The sequence below is a fragment of the Pogona vitticeps genome, chromosome 1 (assembly GCF_051106095.1).
Source record: "Pogona vitticeps strain Pit_001003342236 chromosome 1, PviZW2.1, whole genome shotgun sequence".
Lineage (NCBI taxonomy): Eukaryota > Metazoa > Chordata > Lepidosauria > Squamata > Agamidae > Pogona > Pogona vitticeps.
The window spans coordinates 322,512,608-322,535,835 of record NC_135783.1 but is presented as its reverse complement, the minus strand read 5'-3'; the positions used below and the strand labels follow the sequence as shown (position 1 = coordinate 322,535,835).

General features: G+C 41.1%; 1 protein-coding gene across 2 annotated transcripts in view; it reads right to left on the bottom strand.

Moving 5' to 3' along the window:
• NRXN3 (neurexin 3) overlaps positions 1–23,228 on the bottom strand; it is a 1,709,419-nt gene that overhangs the window by 1,537,489 nt on the left and 148,702 nt on the right. The window contains exon 3 of one of the 2 annotated variants that reach the window (XM_078393277.1): positions 7,053–16,736. The gene's annotated coding sequence lies outside the window, so the exon portion shown is untranslated. Of the gene's footprint in view, positions 1–5,357; positions 7,015–7,052; positions 16,737–23,228 lie in introns of those variants that run through there. The other variant, XM_078393271.1, reaches the window with a different exon arrangement.

Below are 23,228 nucleotides of genomic sequence, written 5' to 3'. Positions count from 1 at the left end.
AGTTTCATGATAGTTAGGAATCAGACATAGAAAGTGTTACATGTGCCAGATGCTGCTAGCTCAGCCCAGAATGGAAAGGTCCTGTCTTGTTCTTTTCCCACAGTGAACCAAGGAAACAGTCAGGAAATTAAAAGGCAGTTCTTTTTAAGAACTGCAACTCTTTCCCTCAGAAACAGAGAGCCACTGGGCAGACGAGTGAGACAGAGTGAAATAGGCTGCTTTGAAGGGTGGTGGAGTCTCCTTCTTTGGAGATTTTTAAGCAGAGGCTGGATGGCCATCTGTTGGGAGTATTTTGATGGATGTTCCCGCATGGCGGGGGGTTGGATTGGATGGCTTCAGTGGTCCCTTCCAACTCTATGACGCTATGACTACAGTGGCAGTGAAGAAAGGAGAAGTGAAAGAACCACTTTTCTTCTTTAAAGTTACTAGGCAGTGGCATATTCTTTAGTATGGTGTCATATATATATTATCTTAGCTCACAGACAGCATCATATATCACTGTATTAACCCATTTTCTTGTTACCTTTCTTTCGGCATGCACTGTCCTTAAGCCAGCTCACTCTCTAGATTAATATGGCATTTGTACTAGACACCAGCTTTTCAGGAAGTGCTAACTTCCAGACACAAACCACACTCCAAATGCTACTTTGTGACTAACCACTCCAGAAGTAGTTCTAAGCAGCAGGAGGAAAAGTAAGAGGCAGTTGGTCCAAAGAAGACCGTAAACTGGGGATCATGAAGAATGCTCTAGGCATTCATCTTCTGTAAAGAAAACCTCCTCCATCCCAGCTTTTCCAGAATCAATTAAGGGAAAAAAACACTATTAGGGGCCACTTCCAGTTTTGAAGAAGAAAGGAACAAAGGCATCAACGGAAAAGAACACTTCTGTGTCAAATCCCTTCAACATAATGTCAACAAACACTCCTCTGAGACCAAGGCTTAGTGCAAATGCCCTCTTCACATCAAATCAACTAGAATTTACTGTTGAGATTCTAGGAAAAGACATTTTTATATCAATTTTTTTTAAGTTTCAAATCTTTTAGCATCCCATATGCATCTCTAGATGTTTTAGCAAGTTTCCCCTTACATAATAGTAAAAATGAGTGATAATACATAGGTGCTAAATTGTCCTTTTTAATCTAAATGAGCTTACTCTTCCCGGCAAAGTTTTGACCTTGGCTGTGGTTTAGCACTGTTTTGGGTCCAGTGATCCCTACACTCTGATACAGCATCTTCGCCTTCTGCCAAATTTCCACCTACATCTGACTAAAATGCAGGTGCAGGGTATTGTGCCCAGAAAAGAATAAGTAGTAAAACAACTCTCTCTGCTAAGATTCCTTCAACCACCCCTCAAAAAAGAGGGGAACAAAGTCAGACTATACAACCTAAAAGATAGCACAAAAGAGGGACCAAATGTTTACAGAAAAATGTAATTCAGAAGGAATCAAGCAAAGGGATAACTATTTACAGATGTTGATTGCATTAGCAGAAACACCTGGAGTGCCCATTCTAGCTAGTGCTGTGCTATATTTTTCATGAAGACAGCTGAGAATCATGTAATTCATTTGTTGGTATAAGCTGTATCCCAAAAGCAGAACCAGTTCCATGTAGCATTGACATGTAATGCCATATTCACCGATTCTAAATTTACTATTCACAAGTATCTCCCATTCATTTTAACATGGCCTCCTTCCATACTACAGGAGGAGGACCAAGGTATAGATAGCACCAAGCCAAAACCTCTAATTGGCCAATAGACTTAAAGTCCAATATTGCCATTAGGTTCATTCAAGGGCAGAGGCAGAACAGGAGGTTGAGACATAGTGTCCCTGTCAGATTGCTGCCACACCCCAGTCTGAAACGACCTCAGCAGTTACTAAGGCTAAGCAAGATTCTTGTGAATTTCAGTCTTCATACTGAATGTTCATGCTTGGACACGAGAAAATCTTTGGCAGATGGTTATGTAACTGAAACAACAACAAAAAAAGCCCACCAAAAGCAAAAAGGCATGTCTCTTGTTTTCATCCAAGTACTTGACTCTAATCACATTTCAGACATTAAGGGAGAGACAGAAAAATTATAAAGCTTTAAGGAAGGACATTTAAAGTGACACTGCAACTTTTTGGACATTTTCATAGATTTTTAAAAAAATTTATTGAAAAAATTAATCTGCCATTAAGAACAGGGTGTGGCACCTAAATCTAGTATGAAGATTAAGAAGAAAAAACTGAACAAGTTGCTATTGCTTGGTCAGAAGAGTCTTGAAGCAAGAGTTTAGCAGGTACAGTGCCTCCTGCCTGTTGCTTCATGAGTCACCAACAGAAATCCTTTGAACTGGAATCACCAACCCATGGACTGGAGGCAGGGATATCTGAGTTCATCTTAACAAGGTTTAATAAAGACATATCAGAGCAGCAAAACAAACAACAACAAACTTTGCAGAACCTAGCCATTTCCCACCACCCAACTGTGAAAAAAGCAAGTCAAATGCTTTGTTACTATCAGTCATGACTGCTTTGGTTTTCCAATGCTAGAATTCTTCAAGGTCAACTCAGGAGGGGAAAAATGGCAAATGTGTTTGTACAAGTGACTTACTCTTTTTTCATCTAGTAACATAAAAACATGGAGACTTTTCAATAAAGAAACCAAATTCAGCCACACACTTCTAGAAAACGAGGCAGAACTGGCTTCTCAGAAGATAGAAACCATTAGAAACATTCTCTTTTCTACCAGGTTCTTTCTACTAAACTGTAAAGTACCCCTCTGACTGCAACCTGGAAAAAAAAGACCAGATTTGCCTCAAGGTGTGGGGAGAAAGGTCTTTTGATCTAGGGGGGAAAGGAGGATTTAAAGACAATGGACAGCCCTTTGTACCCAGCTGTCTTTCACTGCTATGTCCTTCCCAACATCTGCAGGCATGGTCTTCATCCACAAAAATTCACTCACACAGTATTACAGAGGCTAAAAACCAACCAACAAAAACAAGAAAAGAAACAGGGCTTAATGGGAGGGAGGCTGCAATGTTTTCTTTAAACCAGAAAAAGCTCTCTCTCTCTCTCAATCTCTCTCTCTCTCTCACACACACACACACACACACAGAGGGAGAAAGAGAGAGAGAGGGCATGATGACTGCCTTCCCCACCCTCCTGCAACACACACATAGGTATCACCCATTATTCACCACCTTTCAGTTTTACATGAATACAATGCCTTCAACCCAGAAGTGCATGGGGCCGATAACATTCCTATAATGTCTGATCAAAAACACAAAGACACTAGGGAGACAGTATCAGGAAGGACAGCCCTTGAGGACAGGCCTAGAGACATGCTGGCTCAATCCTGCCTGTGACATCTCTCGCATATCCTTCTTTATATTGCAGTGCCCTCCAGCTTGGACATGAATCTGGCCTTTGTGAGGGGGGAAGGGTGTAGGTGCCCGCATGCATGTTATACTCTCCATTGTCACAGACTGCATGCTCCCCAGAGCATACCTTGCTCATCCACTGCTCTCCAGAGTAACCTTTATTCCAGTGTGTTGCAAGCTTGTATTTCACGGATGGTTAAACTGAATCATTATCACCAGCCATTTGTTTGACCAAAAAAACATTATGATCATCCCAAATCCAATCCTCTACAAAACAAAAGACACACATACACACACGAACTCCTTCTCTTCTCTCATCTACTTCATTACTCACCCTCAGTTTTGACATACGAATTGTATGATATACAGCATCAACATATCACGATGGGGGTAGAGAGCAAAAAGAATAGGTGGCAAAATGGACGGATGTGCATTTAGCATTTGCCGTGTTTCCTATCCCTGACCGACGCCTATGAGCCCTCCCCCAATCCAATGTGTCTGTGTATGTCTCTGTGTGTACACATACGCACGCACACACATGCATGTTTGTGTGTGTTTATACACATATAGAAATAATATGAAATTAAACCATGGCCTATCATGGAACTGTCTATATGAACCGTGATCACTGACTCATTGTAAGCCTACATATGTGGGACGTGAAGTAAAGGTCATCGTGCTTCTGTTGTAATACACATACACACACATGCACACACCCAAAAAAAAAAAGCCGCAGAGCCATCAAGAGGTGATACAGAATTTTCTCGTCAAGAGCCCAAAAGACTATAGGGAGGGGGGAGCCAAGAGGAGGAGAAAGCGTGTGCAGAGAGATAGACGGGATGGAATAACAGAGTGAGGAAGGGGTTATAAAGAACATAAAGCAGTACGCCTTTAATCCAGAATTCGATAACCTTTCCCAGTCCCCACCACCACACACGCTCAAACACAATGTATCCTACCTTCTTCCCTCTCCAGCATCCCCTACCCAGCATTAGTGCAGATGGATTTCTGTATCTGGATTTTGCAGCAATGGGTCTAATGACTTGCAGATCAAGCCCCCTTGATAAAGACGCCCCCTCCCATCATGATGTTCTAAAGCTCTGGCCTAAAGAATAATGTGGTTTTTAGAGATAATGGCAGCAATTTAAAAATAAAACACAAAAACATGTCAAAGATATTGTTCAAACAAGAAGCTGTCCGCATCACCTGAATCTCCCACTGCACGCACCATGGTTTTCTGTTTCACTCCCATTTTTCCTACCCTTTCCCACCTACCAGGAACAATCATAAATAAATGTACGACATTTAAAACACACACACACATAACTCCATGAATAGCCAATCTCAAAATCCTGAGCACTAATCCGCTTGAATTTGTTCATGCCCTTATATAAGCAGAAGCACGCCAACATGTTCAGTGGAAACGCAGTATAAAATCAGGCCAGGATAGAGCCATGGAGAACAGTGATATCATCGGATATCAGCTCTGTTAAGAAGCCATCATCAACAGGGATGATGATACCAAACATTACGGACTAAATTTTTAATTTATTTATTTACTGACATACCATTGTTTCCCTATTCTCCCCCCCTTTTTTTAAAAAAAAATATATAAAAGATGACAAGAAATACACTCTGTCCCTCCTCAAAACATAGTCCACCAGGCGATCTTTGAATGATCCAGAAAGATAAATCCACATCGACCAGATTCCGTTCACATTTCATAGAACCAAATAATAAGCTTAATGCCAGTACAATCTAGCTTTTGGTGTTCTGAGGTAAAATATCCAGCTGTCCCCCACCCCCATTCCCCAAAGCTTTGGAACTGCATAAGGGAAAAATAAGAGACTGAAGGAAAATTCCATCATTGCCCATAATAATGGTGCACAAAAGCATATACAGGAAGAAAGGCAGCAATCTAAGATGGTAACCACTACCTTTTGCAAAAAAGAAAAGAAAAAAGGAAGGAAGGAAGGAAAATAGCATGTCTTACCAGGTTTTAGATAAATATGCTGAACTTAATATAACGGACCACTATAAGAAAATAAGAGCTACAGCAAGGATCTTAGCATCTTATGGTATATTTAATGGCCGATTCTCTATGGCGAGCATACAGCTGCCGTTGGTTTCTTCTTTTCTCCACCCAGATAACATCCTTCTCTCACACACTCTTGACTTTTCGCTAGACTAGTTAGGAGTTCACCCCCGCAAAAACCAGTGCCCAAAATATACCATGTACAAGTGCCAGGAAGCGGTCATTAAAAATGTTTGCTCTCTAGAGGTCTGAGCACTCAGTGTACGGAAAAGTGTAGATATGAACCAAGGAAAAATTACAATAAATTGGTTTTTGAAACAGAACATCTATTTTCCACAAAATTCTAAATACCGAGGGCAATGAAGAAAATGAAGAAAGAGTTGGTTATGAAACACTGGCATTTTGAAATTGTGTTTTCGGTCAGTTTCACAGCCTCCTTTTTTCTTTTGTTTTCAAAAACCTGCCTGTTTTTTGTTTATTTTATTCATAAACAAAATCGTGAAAAATAACATCGAGAAGCAAACGCCTTATCTTTAAAAAGAAGGTAAATATTTTCAGAAGATGTGTGTTACTTTTTTGTCCTCGTTGGGGAAAGAAGTCAAAATAAAATCTAAAAGTAAACAAAAGACCACGTCACTTCTACAGCAGTAGAGTCAAAACCTTAGGAAAAAGGATTACATCACCGTCCTTCATGGAGTAAAATTAGGGAAGAACTATAGATTTGGGCTGGAAACAAGGAGGAAAAAAACTGGGCATTTCACACAGATATTTTGCATGAAGAAATTGTAAAACCAACCTTTAAGGTCATTCGTTGACTGGATGCTCATAGCCGTTGCTTATAGTGGAAGTTTTCAGGCAAGGTTGGATACTAAATCATTAATATAAACAAATGGAAGGCGGGGAAGGAAGGTTCTTGTAATAGATCCAAAGTAGTAAGGGGAGGGGGAAGCTGTCTTATGTTCCTATCTTTTATTTTCTAATTATTTGAAGAAGAAGAAAATACTCCCAAAGAAGAAGAAAAAACAAAAAAAATTAAATTATTCTGAATTTTGCCTTCCAAAATAGATCCTTTTCACAATTTAAATGAACACTGCCTCTTTGCTAAATATCTTTTAAAGTCACATAAAATGGTTATTGAAACGAATGCAAGTTCATGCCTTCATCAGGGCTTGGAGTTTGTCCCCTTAAACGAAGTATTTTGGATGAGCTGTGAAATTTCCACTCCCACGACCCACCCACAAAATCGAATAATCTTTCCTATTTTTTAGTGATTATGAGAAGAGGAAACCAAGTGGGAGAGACAGAAGAAGAATTCACAAAACGTTGTCATAATAAAGCTCTCTGACATGTTGGTCCCCCCAGGTTATTTATGTATTTTCCTTCTTGTAAAAAGAAGAAGAGGAGGAAGAAGAAGAAGACGAAGAAGAAGAATCCACTATATTCTTCAGCTCATTCTGTAGTGAGAACTTCGAGCACCCGTCACCACCTTGCAAACTAGACAGCCCGCGTTCCAGTCGGCGCGCGGAAATTCTCGGCTCTTTTGAGGGGGTCGTGAAAAGTCCCTCCTGAAATTTCACCTCACATTCTCGCCGGCTTTTCTCTCTCTCTGTCTCTCTCTTTCTCTCACGCCACCCTTTCCACCAAAAGTCTTACCTTGTGCAGTTGTGAGGAGGTTTGGGTTGTTTCCTCAACTCTTGTTATTTGTTTGTTTTCCTCTTTGGGGGGCTACTAAGAATCCGGGGGTGGAGGGAGGGAAGAGACGTCTCCTCTCAGGCGAGGGAGTGGTGGTGGTGGTGGTGGGTGGTGATGGGGAGGGCAGAAGGCAAGGTGGGCGCCGCTGGAGATGGAAAAGGCGCGTCCTGGACGGCTCGGAAAGGCTGCAGCCAGAGCGAGCGCGAGAAGGAGAGCGGGCGCAGAGGAAGGTTTGGCGCGCCTCTCCCTCGCAGGGGTGAGTGGCGTGCGAGGCGAGATGCGTAGAGCGGAGCTTTCTGCCTGAGACTGTCAGAGCAGCCCAGGAATTTCACGCACTCCAGAGCCGAGCCCTCCCCTTCTCCGGTGCGCAGACCCCAGCATTTAAAGAGACAGCCCCGGCAACGGGCAAGGCTGGGGCTCCTCCACACACCCTCCTCGTCCTTTGCCCGCGCTGTTTTGCAAACAGCTGAGGGGAGATGTAATCTGGGGACATCCTCGAGCCCAGGATGACTAAGAGGCAGGTGCTCGTGAGCCCCGCTTTCTCACGCTTGCAAAACTCAAACTGGGCAAGAGAGATAACACACACGGCTCCTTCTCTGGGGAAAGCGCCATACAATTTGTTGGGGATTAAGCCAATCGGATGCTCCAGAATTAAGCAGGAGGCTATTGAACGGATTCTAATAATACCGAAGGGTAATGCAAACAGAATGAGATCCTTTCTTACTTTAAAATAAAATTCTTTAGGATTATTTTTTTAAAGAAAATTTTTCTCTGTTTTATTCCTTTTATTCTAGTACTCTCTTTGATTCCCTCTGTGATTCTTTCGGATCTACTCTTGTTTTCCTTTTTTTTTTACTTCTGCTCTGCTGCTTTGTTAAATAAAGAGAGAAATCTTTTCGTGTACGATTCCTTTCTGCCATTCTTTTCCACAATCGGATCCACAACCGTCACCAATTTCTGGATTCACAGAAAGACAAGGTGGCGAAGGGAGAAATGGAGCGCGGGGTGATTTGGGAGCCCTGAGATACTACAGAACAGGCTTGTTAAGAGCTGCGAAAGAACAAACATTTGAAGCTCACCGGCCGAAGATCACATCGGTATTTCCCTTGGACCTGTCTGAGGCTGTGGAAAGCTTGGCTTGTCAGGATTGTCGGATTTGATATTGCCGTGTTTTGTTTTTTTAAAGATTTAAAAAATGGGGTTAAAGACATGTGTTGCTCCAGATTTTCCTTTTTCCTATGTGTTTATGTGCTTATTTAATGTAAACATTATCATTTGACCATCTGTTATAGACCATGATGACAAAGAAGAATCTACTGTTTCACTTGTACAATGCTCTACTTTCACTCTTCAGAGGAACAGAGATCGGAGTGAGCATTTTCACTTTCTGTTCCAATTCAGAAATCCTAACCCAGCAACCAGCCATATGTATGGTGTTTCTAAACATACTTCCCCTTCATCATCATTACCTAGCAATAATCATAATCTAATGCAGTAATGAATGTATACAGATTAAAAAAACATACTACTGTACTTCAAATACATGATTTCACTATATTTTATGTATGACATTGTTTTGGCTGGGAAACTTGCCAGAGAATGAGTGCCATTGAATTTAATGGGGATTTTCTAAAATTGGAATTATATTGTCAATATCTATCTTCTCCACTTGCAAGGATGTCCAAATCAAGTTACGACCAAAATATGTAAAGCACATAAAGTCAACCAAATACAAATAATATTTTTAAAAAATAAAAATTAAACAAGCAGAGAAGACTGCAAACAGAACAGAATTCAGTACAGCCTGGCTGCCCCATCCCAAAAGCCTTCTCAAATGAAAGGATTTAGATAACACTGGGGCAACAGGAGTGAAAGTATAGGGCAGAGTTTGGAAATGCTCCTTGTCTTTTGGTGGGTTTTTTGTTTGTTTGTTTGTTTGTTTGTTTTGTTTGGACTATAACTTCCAGAATCCCACAGACAGTACAGCGAAAGAACTTCCCCAAGACAAACAGAATGGCCCAAAATACTCTTTTGGACTTACCTGTATCTCTACACCTTCTGGACACTAAGGGAGGTTAATAGGGTAAAATTCCAGCCAGTCAGATTGGCTAAGGCCTGCTTGAGCTGATACCCAGCCAGCAAAGGCTGTGCAAAATCCCAACTCTTCCAGGAACTTTGCTGGACTCGGGGTCAACCTTGTGTTGGCATAATGGCTCTGAGCCTGGGCTGAACTGGGGGTTGATCTGGTGTTAAATCAGTTCCTCGGGTGCTTCTCTCCTTGTCCACCTCCATTTCCCCCCCCCCGTTTCTCTTCTGCCAACTGATTTCAGCCAGCACAACAGTAGTGCTGGCAGATCTAAAATCAGCCAACATTGGGACAGTGGTGCCAGTCAAAGAGCAGATGTGTTGGCCCAAGAGGTTTCTGCCCATTCCAAACCCACTACAGGTGTTGTGTCTTTGAGTTTATATTGCACTGCCTCAGAATAATAGATGTAAGGCAGTGGGTAGGTTTCTAGTGCAGACCTTAAGGACTTAAGATTGACTTTTATAATATTTTGAATGCAGACTGTGTTCCATAGAGGACACCTTTTAAAGAAAAACAAGCTCATATTCACCACTCTGGTCCATGCGCTCGTAATCTCAAGATTAGACCACTGTAACGCGCTCTACGTGGGGCTACCTTTGAGGCTGACGCGGAAACTCCAAGTGGTGCAGAATGCGGCAACCAGACTTCTAAGTGGAGCTCGAAGATACCATCACATTTCTCCTATTCTGGCTGTGCTGCATTGGCTGCCCATTCGGTTCCACGTTGATTTCAAAGTTTTGACGCTTACATTTAAAGCCCTAAACGGTTTAGGGCCTTGATATTTGGTGGAACACTTACTCCCACCCAGTTCTACCCGTGTCACCCGAGTGAGTCAGGAGGTGAGGCTGAGGAGTCTGACGCTGAGGGAGGCCCGGAAGGAAAAAACAAGAAACCAGGCCTTCTCGGCGGTGGCTCCTCACCTCTGGAACAACTTACCTCCTGACATTCGCGCAGCTCCCTCGCTGGGTATTTTCAAGAAACAACTGAAAACATGGATGTTCAGGCAGGCCTTCCCCCTTTCCACCTAATACCTAATTATTCTTTTTCTGTTATAATATATCCTGTTTCTCGCCATCTTTGGGAAAAAAATTTATTCTATCTTTTAATTTATGTAAATTATTATTTGTGATGAGGTTTGTTATATGTTTATTTTTTAAGTGTATGTTGTAAGCCGCCTAGAATGGTCACAATTGACTAGATAGGCGGGGTATAAATGAAATAAATAAAATAAATAAAATAAATAAAATAAATAAAATTCAGAGCTACAATGCTCCAAATCCCTTTTGTAGTCCAAAAACATAACTCCTCAAATTCCTTTTTAGTTGCAGTCCTCTGGATTGCAACTAATGATTCTTACCCCCGAAATGCATGCAGCTGTATTTTTGCCTTTCTCCCCTCTCTCTGTTTTTGCATCAGAACAAATTCTTAATATGTACACAGCACTGATGTACAGAACTGGATATCAACCAACTCCTGGCAGATTAAAAGGCTGAAGGTTTTTGTTTGCTTGCTTTGTTTGTTTCACATGATAGAAAAGTTAGAATCTTCTGGGCAAATCACTGTACTGGATATCAGTATTTTCTTGGAAACACTAACAGGGAGACATGATTATATCATCTGCCTTCAAACAGTTCCTACAGTATTTAGGTCTTAAAGGAAACAGAAAGAAAGTGAAACAGAAAGAGAACACAGTGGAGAATCCTATTTGTTCCCACCAAGGGCGTCTCAACACCACATGCTTCTGGGCGTAAAGGAAAGCAACCCATCACTACATCCAGAAACAGAGCTTAGAAATGTTAACTTTTCTGGACTACATGTACCAGAATCGCCCAGCCAGGAGCTGGGAAGCTGGACACTATAGTTCCAGAAAGTAACATTTTGGAGCTCTGATCCAAATACATCTGATACAGTGTCCAAAAAAACAAAACAAACAACCACTATCCTCAGAGCAGTCTAAGCAGAACGGTATGGCAGGCACTCAACAGGCAGAGACCAAGACCTGCACAACATACGTTGGCTTGTATATAATCCACAAGCAGGGCTGGATCCAGACATAAGAATGTAAGATAGGTCTTGCTGGATCATATTGAAGCCATATAGAGATCACCCAGTTCTCTTATTAGAAGCCTGCCAACAAGGCCTGAGTACAAAGGTACCTTCTCTCTCACGTTTCCAAGTAAATGATGTACGGAGGCAGACAGCTTCTGATACTGGAGGTAATATAGAACTAGCTTGACTGGTAGAGACTGATGGAATTAGCATCCATGAATTTTTCCAACCACTTCAGTAGGGATGTGAAAATGTCTTTGTCTAAGTTTGGTTGCATTTCTCCCAATCCCACTAGCATTTTCCTCCCATTCTTGTTTCATATCAAAAGCAGAGCTTTTGTTTTTCCCTCCCACACTTATATGTGTTTGCAGTTTTTAAATGCATTTTCTTGTTGTACAAACTACAAATGTTCATTGATCAATCATAAAAACACAAAGGGGCGGGGAACCAGCAATCACATAACCAATTGCTTCATAGACTATATCATTTTGAGTATCTTGGGCCATAATATTAAAATGTTTGCAACATTTACATAAAAGGTAGCTATTCCCATTTAAACATATTTTCAAAAGGGACTAGATCTACCAGGAAATTATACTAAGATTGGGTGCAATATTCTATATTCTTATAGAAATTGCAATATAGTACAGAAGTGTACATGCTACAGACTCAACAACTCCGGCACCATATGGATTTAATAGTTGGTCTTAGCTTGTACCTTGAAAGCATCCTTCCATCAGCACCGAAGGCATAGAAGAAGGCTGTTCTGCACTTAAAGTTTGAAAGTATATTTAAATAAGGGGTACATTTGTTACTAAACAAGCCATTAAATCTCAATGTTATGGGAGAAGAAAATATTTTGCATTGAGCTGGCAATTCAATGTACAAGATCCTCTGCTTTATCACAGTTTTGGATTGCATGCTGTTAAACCTGCATTGCTCTACTAAACTAAAGCTAAGTAATTGTGACTCCTGCCTGGCCCCACCACGGCTGGGACTGATTCTTCCCCCAGTATGTGACTCCACAGATGATGCGACTGATGCAAACAACAAAGCAGACACTGAAACATGGAAAATGGGGTTGAGAGCTTTCAACAACTATTCCATTTCCTGGCACTGGGGCACCTTCCTTAGTCACAGTTCCCAACGCTCCAGTCCCCAAGAGCTAGATGATTCCTCTCACCAACCCTTGTTGTACTTCCTGTCAAGTAATGTTCAACCTCAAGTCCTCTTGCCCCTGTTCACACCTTGCAGGGACAGCCAGTACGTCCACAGCAGAGACAAACCGGAAAATAGCCTGGAGCAAGTGGAGCCAATGAATTCTGGTCCAAACTAGATGTCCCTTGATCTTCTCTCCTTTCTTCACCCTGGTTTCTCTTCTTGCTCTAACTTTTACTACCACTGGTGTCAGCCTCTCTCTCTGTCATTCTCTCACACTCCTCTTAATAGGATAGTTTATGTGGAACCTTATGATTTTCCCATTTCTTTCCTTCTCCCTTTGGAACCCTAAGCTGCACCAGAACTCCCCTCCAGAGATTCTCTTTGTAAATATAATTTCACTCCTCTGGGGTTCTGGTTCTTCCTTGGGGGAGCTGTTAGAAAAGTAGGCTCTAAACCACTCCTCTCTGGTGTTGTTGTTGCTGTCATCCTTATCCTCCTGTTCTCCTTCTCTTCCTTGCTCCTCCATTATACCTGTCTACGCCATTACTCTTAGATCTCCAGCACCAGCGGTCAGTTCCTTTATCTCTACTGGCTGCTTCTCCCTTTTAGGTCTGGGCTTACTATTCATTCTGTTTTATCTTTTTCCAGGTTTCTCTCTGGTTCCCCTCTTTCTCCCTTGGTAGTAAAATCCCCCATTATCTACTGTCCACCAAGGGTACAAAAGCTTCTCCCTTTTCCTTCTATTGGCTATCTCCATTTCCTTGGTCAACCTCATCATCTGAGTGCCATCTGTTTGTGTTCTGGTGTCTTTACATTTGCCCATGGTTCCCCATTCTTCTTGCTCCAGGTGGGGCTGGGTTCCTGGGATGGAGTTCAATGGACGATTGACAAGGGCAGTGGTGTTCCTGCCCTTCTCAAAGTAATAAAGTCTTTTGTACTGCAACTGTTGTCTAAGAGGAGTCATATGGATCACTCTGTCAAGCAAACTTAAGAATCTTTAGTTTCACTATGGAATAGTCAATTCCAGTAGCATATCTCCAGAGCAGACATTACTGAGCATAAATTCTCTTCTGTGTTAAAAACGGGTCCTGATACACATTTGGGAACACTCAGGATAGATGTAAAAGATTATGACTGAAGCATGCAGAATGCATTTTTATGCATTTATTTATTTTACATGAGAGACACATCGTGCTTATTGACTAAAGAATATTGCACATTTTTTCAACTGAGCACACTTTTAGCTATCCAAGTTTTAAAATGTATGCATTGTTTTGCACATGCTTAACATTCTATAAACACCACAAATGTGCAAATTCCTGGGCCATGGTATGTTTCTTTTTTCTGAAGAGGTGAGAATGGCTAGTGTTCTCAAGAACTACTTAAAGGTATCTGAGATTAGTGTAGCAGACTAGGAACCATTCTTTCTCTGTATAAAGAAGCAACACCACAGAAAAAGAGGATCCTGGATCAAAACACAATGGAATATTCATTTCTGTAAACAAAATTTTGCTCCTCCTTCAGAATCTTTTCACCACGCTGAGTTTCTTTCTGCTACCCATCCTTGTTTCCTTTGGAAATTACATTAGATCATGGTCATAATCAATTTTAGAGAGCCTCCTACCCACTGACCCCCAAAAATGCCAGTTTGGTTACCTGTTTGAATATACAAGTGGTCTACAGAATGGCTTTAGTGGTGAGTCTGGCAACTTTATAGTCCACATGTCTACCATTCCAGTCCCTATATTGGTGTTTACTTTTTTTGCTTGTGTATTGCTGTAGCCTCATACTGTGAATTAGCTGAAATCATAACCATCTGTTCTGATTTTTAAAATATGTATTTAAGTGAATGCACAGTCAAATCTACACTAGACTACTACTTTCCAAATCGGGAAAGTATCTCTACACTGTATTCGCGAAGGCTTTCACGGCCAGGATCTAATGGTTGTTGTGGGTTTTTCAGGCTCTTTGGCCATGTTCTGAAGGTTGTTCTTCCTAACGTTTCACCAGTCTCTGTGGCCGGCATCTTCAGAGGACTGGAGTAGATGCCAGCCACAGAGGCTGGCGAAACGTTAGGAAGAACAAACTTCAGAACACGGCCAAAGAGCCTGAAAAACCCACAACAACTACCTCTACACTGCTCTAGGGGTAGGAAGAAATTTCAAAGCAGACCACAAGACCTCTCTGATTCTGATAACAATTTTAGAAGAGGTAGTTGTGTTATGCTGTGCTAGCATATTGGGTCAAAACAAAAGAGAAATAAAAAAATAAGGACAGAAATGTAGTGGCACTATAAAGACTAACTGCTATATTTTAATGTGAGCTTTGGTGGACAAGTCCACTTTCTCAAACCTTAATTTTGTTTGTTCTTTGCCTGATATAACAATTTTTTTCAAATTTCAAACCAGGAAATTAAATTTTTGATTTGTCATTTTAATGTACCATTTGATTTATGTTAGTTTTATTGTTAAAACATTGATGGATAGTAAACAAGATGTGAGAGGATGTGAAAGTTACTCACCAACCAAATCCATGGCATGCTGCTGAAATCTTTGGGGACCACTGCTTTACAGCAATTTGCTAGGACTGAGCCATCCTTGATGGGGGAGTTATGTTGACATCACATGATAAAGCAGCCTCTTTCAACCATTTTTATGGGAGTGGCTGCTAAAACGAGTAGAAGTTTTATAACAACTGCCGTTTTCTTTCCTCCACATTTCCATTCAGTATGAAGACAATGACCCTGCCTTCACCCTGAGTTGTCTCCACAATTTTGTCCTGAAGCCAAAACAAATTGGCTATTATAATGCTGTGACATCAGTCTTCATGTGATTATTAGTTGGTTGAGAATTTTCAAGAAACTTTAAAACTGCACTGAAAGTGCTTTTTTTTGGCGGGGGAGGCATCTATAAAGTGACTACAAGTAACCATAAACAGCAGCAGAATAAGGTCGTGCTGATTGGTATAGCAAAGCCACACTAGTGATGACTACTCATAATTTTCTGCAAAACTGGGAAGTTTTTTAAAAAAAATCATTTTTGTCGTTGTTTAGTTGTTAAGTCGTGTCCGACTCTTCGTGACCCCATGGACCAGAGCTCACCAAGCCCTCCTGTCATCCACTGCCTCCTGGAATTGGGTCAAAGTCATGTTGATCACTTCAGTGACACTGTCCAACTGTCTTGTCCTCTGTCGTCCCCTTCTCCTCTCGCCTTCACTCTTTCCCAACATCAGGGTCTTTTCTGAGGAGTATTCTCTTCTCATGAGATGGCCAAAGTATTGGAGCCTCAGCTTCAGGATCTGTCCTTCCAGTGAGCACTCAGGGTTGATTTCCTTCAAAATGGATAGGTTTGTTCTCTTTGCAGTCCCTCTTTGAGAGGGGACTCTCAAGAGTCTCCTCCAGCACCACAATTCAAAAGCATCAATTCTTCGGTGGTCCGCCTTGTTTATGGTCCAGCTCTCACTTCCATACATCACTACAGCTTAATTCACGATCTAGCCTGGAGCCAAAATTTAGCCTCCTTTGAAATTTAGCCTCCTATTGGCTGAAAACCTATCGTGCAGTTATGCTAAAGACATAACTTTTAGCAGTAAAGTGCCGTAAGTTAAGCTATCTCTGCAGGCACTGTCGGCTGCATGCTGAGTTGCGTGACTCAGCACACAACAGACCATGCCTATGGAGATTTCTTAACTTACAGCAACTCACTGCTAAAAGTTATGCCTTTTTCAGACCTCCACAACAGGATTTAGTCTATGGAAAACATTTTTATGTTATATTCAGAGTAAAGTAATGCTGTGTAGGTCCAGAGATATATATAATGTACGTTGACAATTAAGTCTCCCCTTTCATTTTGTTTTTGTTTTTTATTTGCATTAAAAAATCACCACTGTTGTTATTTATTTATATATTTAGCTTTTGCTCACATCTCTTGTCTACCAGTAGATCTCAGAAGCATGTACTTTCTACTTATCTAGCACCTTTCTGCCTTTAACATTTTTAAAGTTCATTCCAATAATCTAATGTGCAGTTAGACACGTTAAGTACAGTAAGGAAAATTGTTAAGTAAAAACTGCTTTTCTTTCTTACTTTCTTGGAACTAGGATATATGTTATTTAATAAGCAACTAGGCTGTTTCTTAAAAATAAATAGAAAAGATACAAGTAAGGGAAATATAAAGTTAATACTGTTGTCTTCTCATTTTTATAATACTACACTGAGTGTGGGTTAGAGGCTTCCCTCTTTGTTCCATTTCTTATGTAGTGTCTCATTTTTCTTTCTTTCCTGTAGTTTTTGCATTTTCCCCCTTCCTTCTTATCCATTTTCATGTTTCTTATTTCTCATTCTTTTCTTCCTAAAATAAAACAAAATAAAAAAAATTAAAGTAAAATAAAATAACATACAGAAGAACTGGGGAGACAACACCAATAGCTTACACATGGATGAGAAAGGAATTTAGAATAGATCTTTTATATCCAGATCTCAGCTTAGACTTTTATGGAGCAAGTATCACTTGTGCATGCCAAGTAAGAACAGTTTTCATAATCATGTGCACCACTTGGTGAATGTAGTCCAAAGTGGTAGCTAGCATGTGCAAAAGAACCACTACAAACTGTGAAGCCAAGCCTTTTGCATTCCCACAAGTGCAATGCCACAAACACACATGCAGTGCAATTTATGGGTATTTGCCCACCAGTCTCTTAATATTTTGTTCTTGGGCAAGGTGGTCAAGTGGGTCATGGCTTCTCAGCTCCAGAGGTTCCTGGATGAGACAGATTATCTAGATCTATTTCAATCATGCTTCAGGCCTGGTTATGGGACAGAGACTGCTTTGGTTGCCTTGGTGGATGACATACACAAGGAACTGGACAGAAGGAGTATGTCCCTGTTGGTTACGCTGGACGTTTAAGTGGCTTTTGCTACCATTGACCATAGTATCCTATTGGCTTATTTCTCTGGGATGGGGCTTGGAGGCACTGTTTTACAGTGGCTCAGGCCTTTGCTAGAAGAGAGATCCTAGAAGGTTGTGCTGGGGAGTCCTGTTTGACAACTTGGTTGTTGGCTTGTGGTGACCTTCAGGGTTCTGTTTTGTCTCCTGTATTACTTAGCATTTACATGAAACTACTGGGAGAAGTTGTCCAAAATGCTGGGATTTGTTGTCACCAGTATGTGGCTGATACACATCTCTCTCTCCTTACTGTCTAAATCCTAGGAGATTGCTTTGGCTCTAGATCAGTGTTTGATGTCAGTAGTGGACTGGATGAGGGTGAATAAACTGAAACTTAATCCAGACAAGACAGAGGTGCTCCTGGTCAGTCAAAAAGCACATCAGGGAATAGGGAAATAACTGTGCTGGATGGGGTTGCACTTTCTCTGAAAACACAAGTGTGTAGCTTGGGGTTGCTCCTAGATTCATCTGTGAGTTCGGATGTCCAGGTTTTGGCAGTGGCCAGAAGGGCATTTGCACAGTTAAAATTAGTGCACCAGCTGCACCCATTCCTGTAGAGGATCCCTTAGTTACATCCTGACTGGATTATTTTAATACTGTCTGTGTGGAGCTGCCGATGGAAAGTGCCATGAAACTTCAGTGGGTCCAAAACACAGCAGCCAGATTGCTAACTGGTACTGGTTACAGCAGGGGTCCCCAACCGCTGGTTCGTGGCCTGGTGCTGGTCCATGGCCATGGCAAGACCGGGTTGTGAAGACAGATCTCCCGCTCCCCTGCATGCACTTCCCCCATGCACCCCATCCACATGCACAGCCCTCCCCTCTGCATGTGTGCCCCACCCCTCATGAGTGTGCCCCTCCCCTCTGTGCATACATGCCCAGCCAATCCATGAGAGTGGGGGGTGCCCCCCCATGGAGCCTGCCCCCCCCATTGGTCCACGATTCAGGAAAGTTTGGGGGCCACTGGGTTACAAGGATCACATAACTCCCTGTTACAGCAGTTCCACTGGCTGCCTATCCACTTTGTGGCACAATTCAAACTGCTAGCTCTAATCAATAAAGCCCTAAATGGCTTTGGTTCAAGCTATTTCAAGGGCTGCATCTCCCTTTATAAGCCTGGCAGAATGCTGAGATAATCAGAATAAGCCTTCCTCTTGGTCCTGATGGTACCGAGGAAAGCTGAAACTGTACTTTAAGACTGATCAATGAATTAGTAACTGACAGTACATTTGGAGGGAAACCAGGCCTTGGGAGAATTAGACCCTGAAACATTCACACATGTTCAGGTAATTAAATAAAAATTCACAGATAATCCTTAGCAGAGAAAACCACAAGCCTCAGAGAAACTAGGCCCAGGAAGACAAAACAATACATAGACATAGCAACAGAAAAAGGGAAATAGATACTCTATGCCCAGACTTTTAGGCACATCCCTAGTGCATCATGGACGTAGGTCAAGGAAGGATGGGGCATAATAAATTGTATTTTCTTACATCTATAGATTAGCTAGTTACCATTAATTATCCAATGAGGGACTGGATCCAAAGTTGGAGTACAAATAACCAATAGAATTGTAGTACTTTTAAGACTCTTTGTTTGTATCATTATAAAACATGTGTACACTGTATTTTCGGGATCTTTCTCTGTTTTTAAGAGAAGTCCCAGCTGAGCTTTTCTTTGCTGCGTCTAGGCCTGATTCCTTGCCAGAAAATTTTAGAACCCAGAATTGACAGGTAGCACTGACACCTTCACAGGTGTATTTATTGAGGACATAGAAAAAAGGTTTTTCTGTTGCTGCTCACAGACTCTGGAACTCCCTCCTGTAGGAGGCTAGGCTATCCCCATCTTTGCTGTTCTTCCATGAGCAAACAAAGACCTTTCTCTTCAGGCAAGCTTTCTCTCAATGACTGGCTGCCTCAGTGGGATTTTTAAATGGATTGTTGTACCTTACTGCCTTGAATGTGTTTTGGTCTTACTTTTTTTTATTTTTTACTATGATGTTTGATTTTTTTATTTTTATTTTTTTTGGCATTTGTATACTGTACTCAGTGTTGTTAGCTTTGTCTTTTAAGGATATAAGCCACTCTGGGTCCTTTATAAGGAGAAAGATGGGTAAAAATATTTTAACATACTAATTTAACATATGTTTTGCAGTAACTCAAGCACCAGCCATTAAACACATCCACATTTTTATATATTTACAAAACACCTGATGACTCTTGCCTTTGCCAGACTGAAGTTATTACATCAACATCAGCACATAAGGGTGTGTGGAGAAAAAGTAAATACTGGTTCTGTATTTTTCAGCAGTCTGTATTTATTGTTTGGATTCTACACTGACAAGCATTTACCATGTAAATAAATGGAAACACAACCTCCACTCCTTCTTTTTTGAATCTTAGGACAGAGCTCAGACCCATTCCTTCTTGTTTACAGCATTAAAATATCTCACAGTGTTCAGTGAATAAAAATTATTGAACACAGAACCTATTGACCACTTTGTCCATTGCTGATGTGCAACTGCATGGAGAATGTGTATCGGATACACAATCCCACTTCAAGACAATTCTATGCCTTCCTGGGGGTTGGTGCCACTGCAAACCACAAAGGGCTTCATTGATAATTTATTTGTATAGCAGATGTCTTACGAGAATAGAAGATATACAGATATTTTTTTCAAGTCAGAAATGATTGATAAGAACAGGGTACAGTCTATATTCAAGAACCCATTCTTAGAGGAAATAACTGCTCCATAGCATTTAAGCAAAATTTGAATTATTTATTTATTTGGATATATCTAAACAGCTATGGTACCTGACTTTCTTTTTTCCAAGTATAAAGTGAACAGCGAAGAGATGTTGAGTACAGAGGTCTTGTTGCTATTATGTGCCACCAAGTCAGAATTGATTTACAGCAACCTTAATTGGGATTTCAATGTGAGATATTTAAGGAGTGCTTTTCCAGTTCTGCAGATACTCCAGTAAATTTCCATAGCTGAGCACGGTTTTGAGCCCATGTCTCTTGAGTCCTAGTCTGTCACACTATCCATTACACCACACTGTGTAGTCTAGTAGTCATTAAACTTTATTTTCTCAACAATACTCTGCTCAGATAAACGATTCTGACTTTAAGAATGAAACTTTTGTTTGCCACAGTTCTTTGGAATTTTGAAATTTTCATTGGTAAAATACAAATACAGGTATATGGTGAATAGCCTTGAGAAAAGAAGACTGAGGAGAGAGACGACAGCACCTTTCACATACCTGTAATGTAGTCATGCAGAGGAGGGGCAGAATCTGTTCTCGATCATCTAAGAGTTCAGGACATCTAATAATGGGCTCAAGCTACAGGAAACCAGATTTAAGCTGAATATAAGGAAAAACCTCGTAGTAGTTGAAGCCGTACAACAATCGAACCAATTACTATGGTAAGTGGCGAGCACTCCAATGCTAGAGGCATTCAAGAGAAATTTGAACAACCATCTGTCAGATCTGTTTTGATCTGGATTTCTTCATTGAGCAGGACTCAATGGCCTTATATGCCCCTTCCAAATCAATTATTCTATGATTTCTTCTTTTTTAAAAAAAATGTGCATGTTTGTATTAGCATGTTAGTATTATCCAGACTTCTGGGTGGTTATCAAGGGATCTTTGCACAAAACAGGGGAGTGAAATAGAGTAACTTCTTGTGCGTTGGGCTAAGTCAATTGCAGGAACATGAAATGTCTCTGAAAGATTTACAAAAGCAAGCCAGCCAGCTATCTGAATAAGCTAATGGTCTTGTGCTAAAACTTTTCTGGTGACATTTTGCAGGGTAAAAAGGAGTATTTGAGAGGGCCACAAAAAGCACCCTATGTGCCTTAGGGCATGTGACTGTTCACAGCCCATGTGTTCTTTCTGTTCTTTTCTGATATAATTTTATTTTCCCTTCATGTGTGATCCCAACCAATCAGTGATCACAGATATGCAATCAATAAGATTTTTTAAAATGTAGATTTGCTGCTGAGGAAAACAACAAAAAAGCAGCATTGCCATCACTCAATAAGGAAATATGTCACTACATTCCTGAGGAAACTAGGCAATTTGTCCGTATGTTTCTTCCTCCTCTGAGGTCCAAGGTTTTTTAATTCCTCACCATTATAGCACACCATAACAAGGTGGACAGCGTATACTCCCTTCCTTCCAACTCCTCTTTGTATGTGCATCAAAAAATACATCATGATGAGCATTTCATTGGTGCATGCCAGAATGCATATTCAGAGACATATCATAGTGTGCATCTAAGCTCATATTCCCTGTTTTAACATGCTGCACTGCAGGTGTTTCTTTGCAACATTGCAGCCTGGCAAAACAGGAAGCATCAGCATAGCTCCTGAAGCAACAGGAATTATTGCCCCCCCCCCCGCAAGCACTTCTGTGCCCTTTCCAGTTTATATGACCCTGCACATAACTGAAAATGGACTGCATATTTCAAGGGGTGTTTTTTGAGAAACATGCAGTTTAACTTGGTTCGACAGGAAAAGAATAGTTTGTCAGACTAGTCAAATATTTAAATGGAGTTCCACCATGTGAAATTGCAAACTGGTATAGACAGCAAACTGTTGAGGAACTAAATCTCAGAATGCATCCACACTGCAGAATTATAATGGCTTTATTCCACTTTAACTGCCATGGCACCAACCTACGGCATTTAAGGATTTGTAGTTTTATGAGGTACTTTGTAGGTCAAGAGTGAGAACTAGCACTCTAACATTGAATCCTATGTATCCCAAGAAACTACAGATTCCATAATACTAACTACAAATCTCATAATAGAAGTTAAACTGATGTCAAGTTGCTATAACAGTATAGTGTAGACACACACACCCTCCAGTGAGGAACCCTTATTTACCAGCAACCTATGATTATGTGTACAGTTTAAGACTTAAGCCAAAGAGTATAGCTTAATAAGAAACTGACAGTATACACCAAGATCCAGGTCTATAGAGCCTGTGTCCTGAATACACTTCTGTACTGCAGTGAATCCTGGACCCTTTGTGCACGGCAGGAGAGGAAGCTCAAAATATTCCATATGCATTGTCTACAACACATTTTTGGTACCACCTGGCAGGACAAAGTTCCAAACAGAGTAATCCTAGAACAAGCTGGAATTTTTAGCTTGTATACATTACTGAAACAGCTATGTCTGTGTTGACTCAGGCATGTTTTCAGAATGGCTGACAGATTCCAAAAGATCTCCTGTATGGATAATTAGTGCAGGGAAAGCACTCCAGAGGGAGACTACAGCTGCGATACAAGGATATCTGCAAGCGGGATCTGAAGGCCTTAGGAATGGACCTCAACAGATGGGAAACCTTGACATCTGAGTGTTCAGCCTGGAGGTAGGCGGTGCATCATGGCCTCTCCCAATTTGAGGAGACACTCATTCAGCAGGCCGAGGCAAAGAGGCAGTCCTGAAAGCAGCAAAATCAGAGAGCTGGGGAGGGGACAGATTGTATTTGTCTTCAGTGTGGAAGTGATTCTCACTCTTGAATTGGCCTTCTCTGCCACACTAGATGATGTTCCAAGACCTCTGTTCACAGTGTGTTACCATAGTCTCTCAAGACTGAAGGATGCCTACACAGTAAGACTTGGACAAATAGGACAAGAAGCAGAACTCTCAGAAGCTGCCAGAGCAAGAACATGGAATATAAGCAAGAGGCATCAAAGCTGGAGTTTGGGAAACTCCTCTGGTAATAAAAGGTTTCTAGGTGGTGAAAGGATTCAGCCCACCCGAACTGTCATTGGCAAAAGCTATCAATACTTGTTTGTCAGGCTGGTAATTTTTCCAGGCAAGGATGGTCTTTATCAGCTTTCCTTCTCCACCTTCCTTCTTTTTGATCCAGTTCCTAGTTTGATAC